At 41.7% G+C, this 9,280-nt stretch overlaps 1 protein-coding gene across 2 annotated transcripts in view; it reads left to right on the top strand.

The window, feature by feature from the left end:
* The first annotated feature begins 3,069 nt into the window (after positions 1-3,069).
* Positions 3,070-9,280, top strand: part of UGT8 (UDP glycosyltransferase 8) — an 86,033-nt gene continuing 79,822 nt past the window's right edge. Inside the window, exon 1 of one of the 2 annotated variants that reach the window (XM_042935649.1) lies at positions 3,070-3,275. The gene's annotated coding sequence lies outside the window, so the exon portion shown is untranslated. Of the gene's footprint in view, positions 3,276-3,323; positions 3,358-9,280 lie in introns of those variants that run through there. The other variant, XM_042935650.1, reaches the window with a different exon arrangement.

Genomic DNA, 9,280 nt, shown 5'->3' with positions numbered 1-9,280 from the left:
GGGGCGCCTGGGTGGCTTGGTCGGTTAATCGTCCGACTTCAGCTCAGGTCATGATCTCACGGTCCGTGAGTTCGAGCCCCGTGTGGGGCTCTGTGCTGACAGCTCAAAGCCTGGACCCTGTTTCAGATTCTGTGTCTCCCTCTCTCTCTGCTCCTCCCCTGTTCATGCTCTCTCTCTCTCTGTCTCAAAAATAAATAAACGTTAAAAAAAAAAAAAATCTTGGCTGGATCACTGAAACTCAATATAGGGCTATGTAAGAATCCAGTATGGCAAAGTTTCCAGTTCTGAAAGGCCAAAGGCCAAAAAATTTGCTACATCCATAAGTTTTCTACAACTAACTCTGAACAGGGTTCATCATGAAGTTTTGGAAATTATTTTATAAGATTTAACTTACAGGGTACTAGATTAGATAGCAAAGTTTCATTGATGCCATTTTCTAAGCATGCAAATAAATATTGCTTTAGAAGGACATATAGAATAAGCTAATGATGTCTACTATCATGTAATCAAAATTATTAAAAGTATAAGCTTTTTTGGCTTGCCTTTTATATGAGATAGTCTTTTAGACAATTAAAAAAAATATTTTGATGAGAATCTGGAAGTTGTCAGGTGATCTAGACATCTCCGTGATTTCTACAGTTCCAGAAATCCCTCTTTCTTCCTCTGAGCCTTCTTCTGTTACAATTTGAGCCATAGGTTAAGATTTTCTAGCATAGTCTATAATGCATAATAAAATCAAATTATGATGAAAATGAAAAAAATATTTTGCACACATTAAAATTATGGAAAATGGAAGAAATTAATTTGCACATATAAAAACATGGAGTATGGCACATAACTATAGAGCGTTTAATTGAAACTGAAAGCCGGGTGTTTGGAAGGTAATAAGAGATGGACAAAAAGGAAAAAGTGAAGAAGTGATGGTGTGCCTGTTTTTATCTTACAGACTTTGTGCATGATCTTCATTCTCTGTGCTCTCAGGTTTAGTGTTCCTATAAATACAGCAAGTCAGAGTCCACAGGAAACAGGAATTAAAATAACGGCAATAATTTTAAATTGGATATATGGAAAATTACATCCCTCTTATCACAAAGCATCTTTGTACTGTGCTTGCTTATTGAGCAGTTGTTCTGGGGTAAAAGAGGAGACACAGCACAGGGACATAATCCACACACAATCTAGTAATGCATTTTCTTTCCGAAAGTCTGGCAAAAATCTCACCTGATGTTCAGCTTATATGCTTTTATTAAGCAAAGGAATGTGACACAAATTTTAGAAAGTTTTTCATAAATAAAAGTTATAGTTGTTGCTTAATTTCTAAAGAGTTTTTTTTCCAAGAGTTTACATGTGTAAGATCAAAACAAAGGCTTGCAATTGCTTGAACAATAGCTTGAAGCTTGACACTTGAGGGAACAGAGCTTTTAAAGTAATGCTTAAGTTCTCTTATGTCAGATCATTATCTGTTATGTCTAATGTTTATTATTTTTAGGTTTTTAAAATGCAAGTTAAATAAAAAGCAAATATAGAGGACGGTAATCTCCTTAGGCCAGGTACAAAGACTGAGAACATATTTCTAGTGTTTTTCACAAAATTTCAAATTTCTAGTCTGCAAAGAAAACCAGTGCATTTTTTTTTGTTTTTTGGTTTTTTTTTTTTTTTGGAAATCGGCATTTGAAAAGTCTACATCAGTGAACATTCTTTAGAATATGGACTTTAAATCCTGGACTTATTAAATATAGGAACATTAATAAAATGAGAACAATTATGTTTATTAGCGTTTTTCCCCATTTATCATTAAGTAATAACATACAAAATAAAACAATTTCCGGTTTCTTATCTAAGTGCAGAGTGTCCCAACCTATTTCTGAAATTCGGTTCGGAGGAAGGAAAGAATGTCCTGACATGGCATTTTTTTAATTTTCAGTGTTTAAACGTGTAACGTTTGTGCGCAGTGGCAGCGTTTTAGCTTCTGGAGTTTATGCCCAACATGATTTTTGCTTTTCTGAAAGCTGTAACATAAACAACTCTGCTCACGTCGTATATGTATTTATTGAGTACAATGCCAATCAGGCTTAGAGAAAAATCGAACAACTCTGTTAGGTTTTCCTGATTCCCAGGAAGCTCACAATCTACCATCAGACTCTTAAAGGTGCTTGGCCTTTCGGGTCTGAGGCGCCGCAGGAAGGCTGCTCCAGTAGGCCTGGGTACGCAAAGTTGCTTCCTGGCCGGAACGCCAACTTGGCAAATATCTGCTCCTGGCAAACACAGATTAGTAAGGATAAAGTCTTCACAGACTCAACCAAGCAAAGCATAAATGGCCCTTTCAGCTCGAGCCTGCAAGGAGGGATGTTACTGAGCCCAGAACCCAAATTACTTTTTCCGGGCTCCCCAAACTCCAGTGTTTGTTTTAACGCTTTCGGATTCACGAGGCAGGTGCCTAACTCTCCTCCCTCGATTTCTTTCGCTTATCTCCTCTACCTCCTTGCCCAAGTTCAACTTTTTAATGGATGCAGGAAAAGCGCAGTGAGCTAGGAGGATGGGAAGGTGAGAGAAGTGGCGCTATCACCACGTAGATTCGTGCTGAGCTAGCGTGATGGGGGGAAGAAAAAGGCGGGCACCGAGAGCAGAGGGGTGGTGGCAGAAAGGGCACAAGGCACGCCTTGCAGGGGGAACAGGAGGCGGGGCCACGTGCCAGTCCCAGGGTTCCCAGCTCGAGCGCGAGCGGAGGGCTCCCGAGCATTCCAGCTTGCCAGCCGACCGCCACTCCGCAGGCGAGCATCCCTATCCCAGGACCTGCCCCTCGCCCAGCCCTCGAGCGCGTGGCAAGAAGGCGCGTCCGCATCCATGCCCTAGCCCGGGGAGCACAAGGCGTTCGCAGACCCAGGCGTGTGACGAGAGGCTGAGCGCGTGGCACCCGCGTCGTGCCCCGCTGAACCAGACGCGGGAGGAGAGGGGCGCGCTCCAGCTCTTCCAGCAGTGCGCTGGGCGGGGCGCGGCTGGGTGGGTTGGGGGGGGGGGGCGGCCACCCGCAGGGAGCAGCGGAGGAGCAGGCGCGCTGCGGCCCCGAGGGAGGGCACCGTTAAAGCTTTGCCATCAATTGTGAGCCCAGTGAGTCCGTCCTAAGCTAACACACTAACGCTACAGCCTCCCTCACGCCCCCAAACCACCGAAGGCGGCGACACCTGATCTAGCGCACAAACACGGGTCCCTTCTGTCCCCGGATACAATTACGCGGCAGACACACTCAAACTCACGCGCAGCAGCCAAGAGCCGAGGTAAGTAGAGTGAGCACGCCGTTCCAGCCGGCGGAAGGGGGGCGGGCTAGGAGGAGGAGATGGGCGTCGTTTGCTCCCAGAGGTGAGTGCTGAGCAAATGGCTACGATCCAGGGGCGGGGGGGGGGAGGGGAGGGTAGGGATTGGAAAGTGCAGATGGGGTTGGGCTGAACAAGATAGGCAATGGGGGAGTGGGGTTGGGGGGTAGGGAGAAAGGTCAGGGTTGTGGGGCTGTGAAAGAGATTGTTCCCAGCTACACTCGATTGCTCCCCTACTCTTTTCCTCTCCCATATGGCACCGGTTTGAGGGTCTTTTCGAATTCGTGTGTGAACTCGGAGAGAGGAGGAAATAACTCGGCGCGGATCTGGTCGAGGACCTTGCACTTGACCCTGGAGGGATGGGCATCGGGGAGTCCCAAGGCCCGAGCCGCTGAGGGCAGCGATGGGGTCCAGGAGGTTTCGGACCTCTCCCAACAGTCTTCTACTTTGTCCTCTCCCTAAAGGGGAACTGGATGTGTTGGGGGTGGGGAGTGTCTCGGAGCTGCGCGCGCGCGGACACAAGCTCACACGCTCACTCACACTCTCTTTGGACCTTTGAGCTTCTGCTGGAGCCCGCGCGACCCCCTAGGAATGTACAGTGGTGGCAGGGTCGCGCGCGGTTTCCCGCGCGGTTGGGGAAACCGTGCGGCGTGCCCTCGCAGTAGAGAAGCCTATGCAAGCTGCTAAGGTTAGAGAGGAGTTGAGAGGAGGACGCGCTGCAGGAAGTAGGGCGCCTTCCTCGGGCTGGAGGAGCGGCGAGGGGGCCTGGGAAGCGTGATTTGGGTTTGTACGAGGCAAACCGCATCGGCAGGCGCAAATATGTGCAGTGCGACGGGGCAAAAGGACAGGCAGAGGTGGCGAAGGGCGTACCCAATCTGTATGTGTAAATTTGCTGGTTTAATTTTAGGTGTATAAAGTTGTGTACGGTGAATGTACTACTCTGCAGCACTTCCTTGGGGAAAGAGCCGCGTCTGTACATGTACCGCTGGTTCCCATCACCTTAAAGCATACCAGGGCACGGGGGAGGGAGATGGGGAGGAACTGGATGTCCCGAAGACTGACTCTTCCGAAGTCTAGGTCTTGTTAAGTAGCCTTTCTTAAGGAGAGGGAGAATCAGAAGAGGACGGTGGTGGGCGGCGTTCTCAGCCAGGAGTGACCCCGTGCCACCTCTGTATGAGTCAGTGTTAGTAATAGGGACAGCCTTTTATTTCAGGTGGGTTCCACCTAGAAAAGATCAAACAACAAACAAACAAACAACACTACACCAAAAAGCCTCAGCCCCCTCAGGCTGTCACCTTGTATGATGAATTTTTGCGTGAAGGTGTGACTGTTTGGCTATATGCCAAACTTTACTTTTTCTGGTAATTTCATGTTCCAAAAAAGGTCTCCACTCAGAATTGCTGTGCTTTATATCTTTGGTGGAGGGGAGGGGGGGGGAAATGACTGCCATTAGTACGAAGGATAGAAAGTCCTTTTAAACTGGTTTTCTAATTATATTAGGATTAATCACACTTTGTTCTCTGGAGATTTTTAAATTAATTGAAGAGTCATGCACCTCAATGTTATATGATAAAGGAATCCAGAACTTTGTTCACTGAGTAAAATCATAAGTCAGCATTTTTTTTTTTCCAGTCCCAAAGTGGATTTAGTTTTCTCCTATCTCCTGATGGATAGTTTAAGGTTTTGCTTTAGGAATGGAATTCTGTTCAGCAACTATTCTAGATAATTCCAGTGATAAATAAATACTCTAGTATTGTTTGATTTGCCTGCCACCCGCAAAATAAAATTGACATCTAGCATTGTGTGATTTATTGCTATAGGATTGTTTAAAAACTACAGTGAAGTGTATTGCCTTGACATTTGGTAAAAGCTTAATAGTGTATAAGTACCTGGGCATAACTTAGTAGAAACAATACTTCTGACTTGATCTGGCTAATACTACTGAAGACATTTAAACTCTTCTTAAATCTACACTTCCCAGAGCTTTATGCTTGTTATGTTAATACTTGGTGCATTTATTAGGATAAGTAAACCAGTGGAGTAAAGAAAGATATTTACAACAAAATTTATTTTTTGTAAAATCTATTGTTTGTGTAAAGAGTTTGACAGTTAACGTTTAATTTGAATTACTTAAAACATTTCAAGGTACCTTATCAGCTTAATTACCACTTAAATATTGATAACAAAGGAAGAAAACAACCATATTCCCAATTCTCAAACTCCTTTTCAAAGTTATTTATTTATCGAATAATATTGATTTGATGTTGCTTAATTCACACTAGATTTTCAGAATATACCAGGAGAATAAGAACTTTTTACTGCTTTTGTAATATATAATAATACTTAATTTATTGATATTGTTACCATCTGGGATGTTGCTTATTTAGATAAGCGCATTTTCTCCATAGCTGACCTCTCACGTGATTAATTACTGAAACTTAAAAATTAAACTATTAAAACAAAAAAATAATTTCTAAATCTTACACTCTTAGTTGCTTCCTTGGATTTAAGTTAATTTTTCTGTTGGGTTGTCTTTATGAGCATGAATTCATAAAGAATTGAATAGTGCTATTCGTTGAGGTGTATAGAGCTGTTTTTGTTTATAGTAAATGGTCTTAGTCTGCCCAGTTGAAAAACTAGATTGAAGACAGAAGTACTATTCTTCCTTTTATGGTTTTTCTGGGTCCTCTTTCTGTTATCAGCTATCAACTTTCTACTGTCAGGCTGTGAGTGAGTCTTGCTGCTATATTATCTGTTGTCTTTTTTTCTGTGAAATGATGTGGGCTATTGCCTGAGTATAAAGCCTGTGGACTTTGGACAGATACTTGCTGTTCTCATGCTTTATTTCTGGGCTCAATCACAAGCTATATGGTGCGGTTCCTAAAAGGATGACCTCTACATAAATGGTTTTCATGTTGTTTTATAGAATATTTTGTGTGTGAGATCTTAAGAAGAAGAGTGACTTAGTTTCAGACAGTTCAGTCTTGTGAAAAATCTTCGCTTTTCTGAGAAATTGAAGCAGCCCTTAAAAAAGTCGGTTGAATATCTGACTCTTGGATTTGGCTCAGGTCATGATATCACGGTTTGTGGGATTGAGCCCCGCCTCAGGTTGTACACTGGCAATGCAGAGCCTACTTGGGATTCTCTCTCTCTGCCCTTCCCTCTTTCTCTGTCAAAATAAATAAATAAACTTTAAAAAAAAAGTTTACTTTACACTAGGCCCAGAGTGTCTTTGTTTGAGAATATGAATACAGTGATATTTTCCATACCACTTCGTGCCACTGAAACCAGCTAGCCATATATAATATCGTTAATATTTTCCTATTCTGGAAGCCACGAATAAGAAGTGTGGTTTGATAATCTTGTTAACCATACTTGAAGGTAGGTCAATCATTTCAATATTATTTTGCATGCCTACCTATGGAGGAACTCATCAAATTAGTTTGAATAAATTAGTTTAATTTAGTCTTGAAAACAGTAGCAATCAATATCTTCCCAATATAAAGCATTTCACAAACATTAATTCTTCTGTTCAACAAATATTTATTAAAACCACACTGTGCTCTTGTGCTTTGGGGATATACAAACACGTAAGAGCCTGGAAGGGCTCTGGGTGTAAGAGGGTTAGTTAGATAGAAAACAAACTAGTTTCAGTATGTGCAAAATAGTGCCATAAGGTCTATGAGTGCTGTGATGAGGATATGCAGAGTGCCCTGAACAGGTATTGGAAGTGATCGAAAGACTAGAGAGGCTTCATAGAGAAGGTGACATAAAAGGCAGGGGCAAGGTCATGAGGGGCTGTTTGCCATCATAAGGAATATGGACCATTTTCTGTTCAAGTCTGTTTCAAACAAAGGAGTGATTTGATAAAAGACAGCTCTCACAGCCATCTAGAAGGGTAGATCTGAGGAATATGAGATAAGAACAGCAGTTTAGAAGGTACTGGAGTGATCTTGTTAAGGACCTTATACCATAGTGGTAGCAGTGAGATGAAGAAAAGTGTTTGGTCACATAGATGTTAAGGTAGGAGAATCTAGGATTAGGTGAGCGATTAGGTGAGCAATTACATGATGGGTGACATAGGAGGATGGAATAGGGACTTTAAAAGGTTGGAGGGGCAAAGATGATAGAGTTCAGTTTTGGACATGAAGAATATGAACTACCTATAGAAAATCTAGTTCTGGGCAGAGAGGTCTTGGCTGGATAGATCAGGTAGATAAATGGATGGATAAGGATGGATGGATAGGTAGGTAGATAAATGCATGGATAGATGGATGGATGAATGCACTGATTTAACAGTTTTCAGTAAATGGGTGGTTGTACGGAAAAAAAAAAAAAAAAAAGGAAGTCTATAGGTCTTCCAGGGCAGGTACAAAGACTAAGACGGAGATAGAGACCTAGGGAGATCTTAAAGTTTAACAGTTGGGTGAGAATCAAGGAGCCAGAAAAAAAGAGGGGTACAGAGTGGAAGGCAGGAGGACAATTAGGAGAGAACAGCTTTTTAGGAGCTGAAGAAAGAAATAAGTTCAAGAAGTAAGATCAGGTACTTAAATGGGGGTATCAGACAGTCCTGGTTCTGCCCCTAACTCTGTGACCTTAAACTTAGAATTTAGTTCTCACCTATAAAAAGAGAACCAAAGTGCCTACACCATATGTCTACTGTGAGGATCAAATGAGATGAAGTCTGGCAAGCTCCGTGCCTAGAAGCTTACTGGTTTGTGTTCAATAAATGGCTAGCTGTTTTTATGAAAAGCTGAACTTGGATTTGGTGATAGTTTATGGGGACTATTGCTTTCAGCAGTACTTGCTCTCAGGGTTTCAGGAGGGTGATTGAAGGTATATTTCAGATGAAAACTTGATCAGATTTACAGCCTTTGGGGAGGAAGCCAGTAGAATAGGGGTAATTGGAAATTTTGAAGGGAGCAGAAAGAGCAGTTTGAAAGCATTGCCTAAGGAGAGGGTGGGAATTGCATCAAGAGCTCTGGGAAAGCCCCTGGGATCCTCTGGACAAGCCATGCCTCTACCAGCCTGAGGGTCTTGTGCCACACAGGTTTGTTTGGTCTTTTTGTTCTTGTTGTTGTTGTTTTAAGTTTATTTATTTTGAGAGACAGAGCAGAGGAGGGGCAGAGAAAGAGAGGGAGGGAGAGAGAGAACCCCAGGCAGGCTCCATGCTGTCAGAGCAGAGCCCGATTTGGGGCTTGAACTCACAAACTGTGAGATCATGACCTAAGCTGAAACCAAGAGTCAGACACTTAACCATCTGAGCCACCCAGGCACCCCGCACACAGGTTGTTTTTTAAAAGCCTCTAGTAATCAAATCATAGACATTTTAAATGTTTTGTTAAACTATTTTTGGTACCATAAGTGAGTTCTAGTTTCTTAGATAATCTAATAAGGATATGGATTATCCATTTTAAAAGAGTCTGAACAAAAACAACAAAAAAGACAAGTGATATTAAAACTGAACAAAATATTTAAAATTTGATGATTCAGAAAGCACTTCTATATCTTATGGACTCTGAAAAGTCAACACTATGGGAAGCAGTTATTAACTTGTATAATGGACTGATTCATTATTTTTTTAAAAAATTAGATCTACTGTAATCATATTTAAAAATAACCTACTTTTTTTCTTTAGGATTTTCTCTATTTGGATGAAGTAATGCTTTGTATTAGTGATAAATATCTAAAATTAGATTTCTACTTTAATATGTGTGTACAATTTCTACCCTGTAATTAGTGGACATTTTGAGGAAATGTTTGCATGTATAAACTGGTTTGGGAACCAATCAACAACTGAACATAATGCATATTATTTACTAATTGGTTGTAAGGTATATTGGTAATAATTGGTTATAAGTAATACTGGTTTTTCTTTTTTAGTTCAAATTAGTATATATGTTTCAATACTTACTGTTTCTCATTTGTCATATGTTTATATACCATTTAGAGTACACATAGTTTTTCAA

Source organism: Panthera leo, chromosome B1 (assembly GCF_018350215.1).
Source record: "Panthera leo isolate Ple1 chromosome B1, P.leo_Ple1_pat1.1, whole genome shotgun sequence".
In the NCBI taxonomy this organism is placed as follows: domain Eukaryota; kingdom Metazoa; phylum Chordata; class Mammalia; order Carnivora; family Felidae; genus Panthera; species Panthera leo.
Note: the sequence above shows the minus strand (reverse complement) of the source record. Positions and strands in the feature narration are given on the sequence as shown.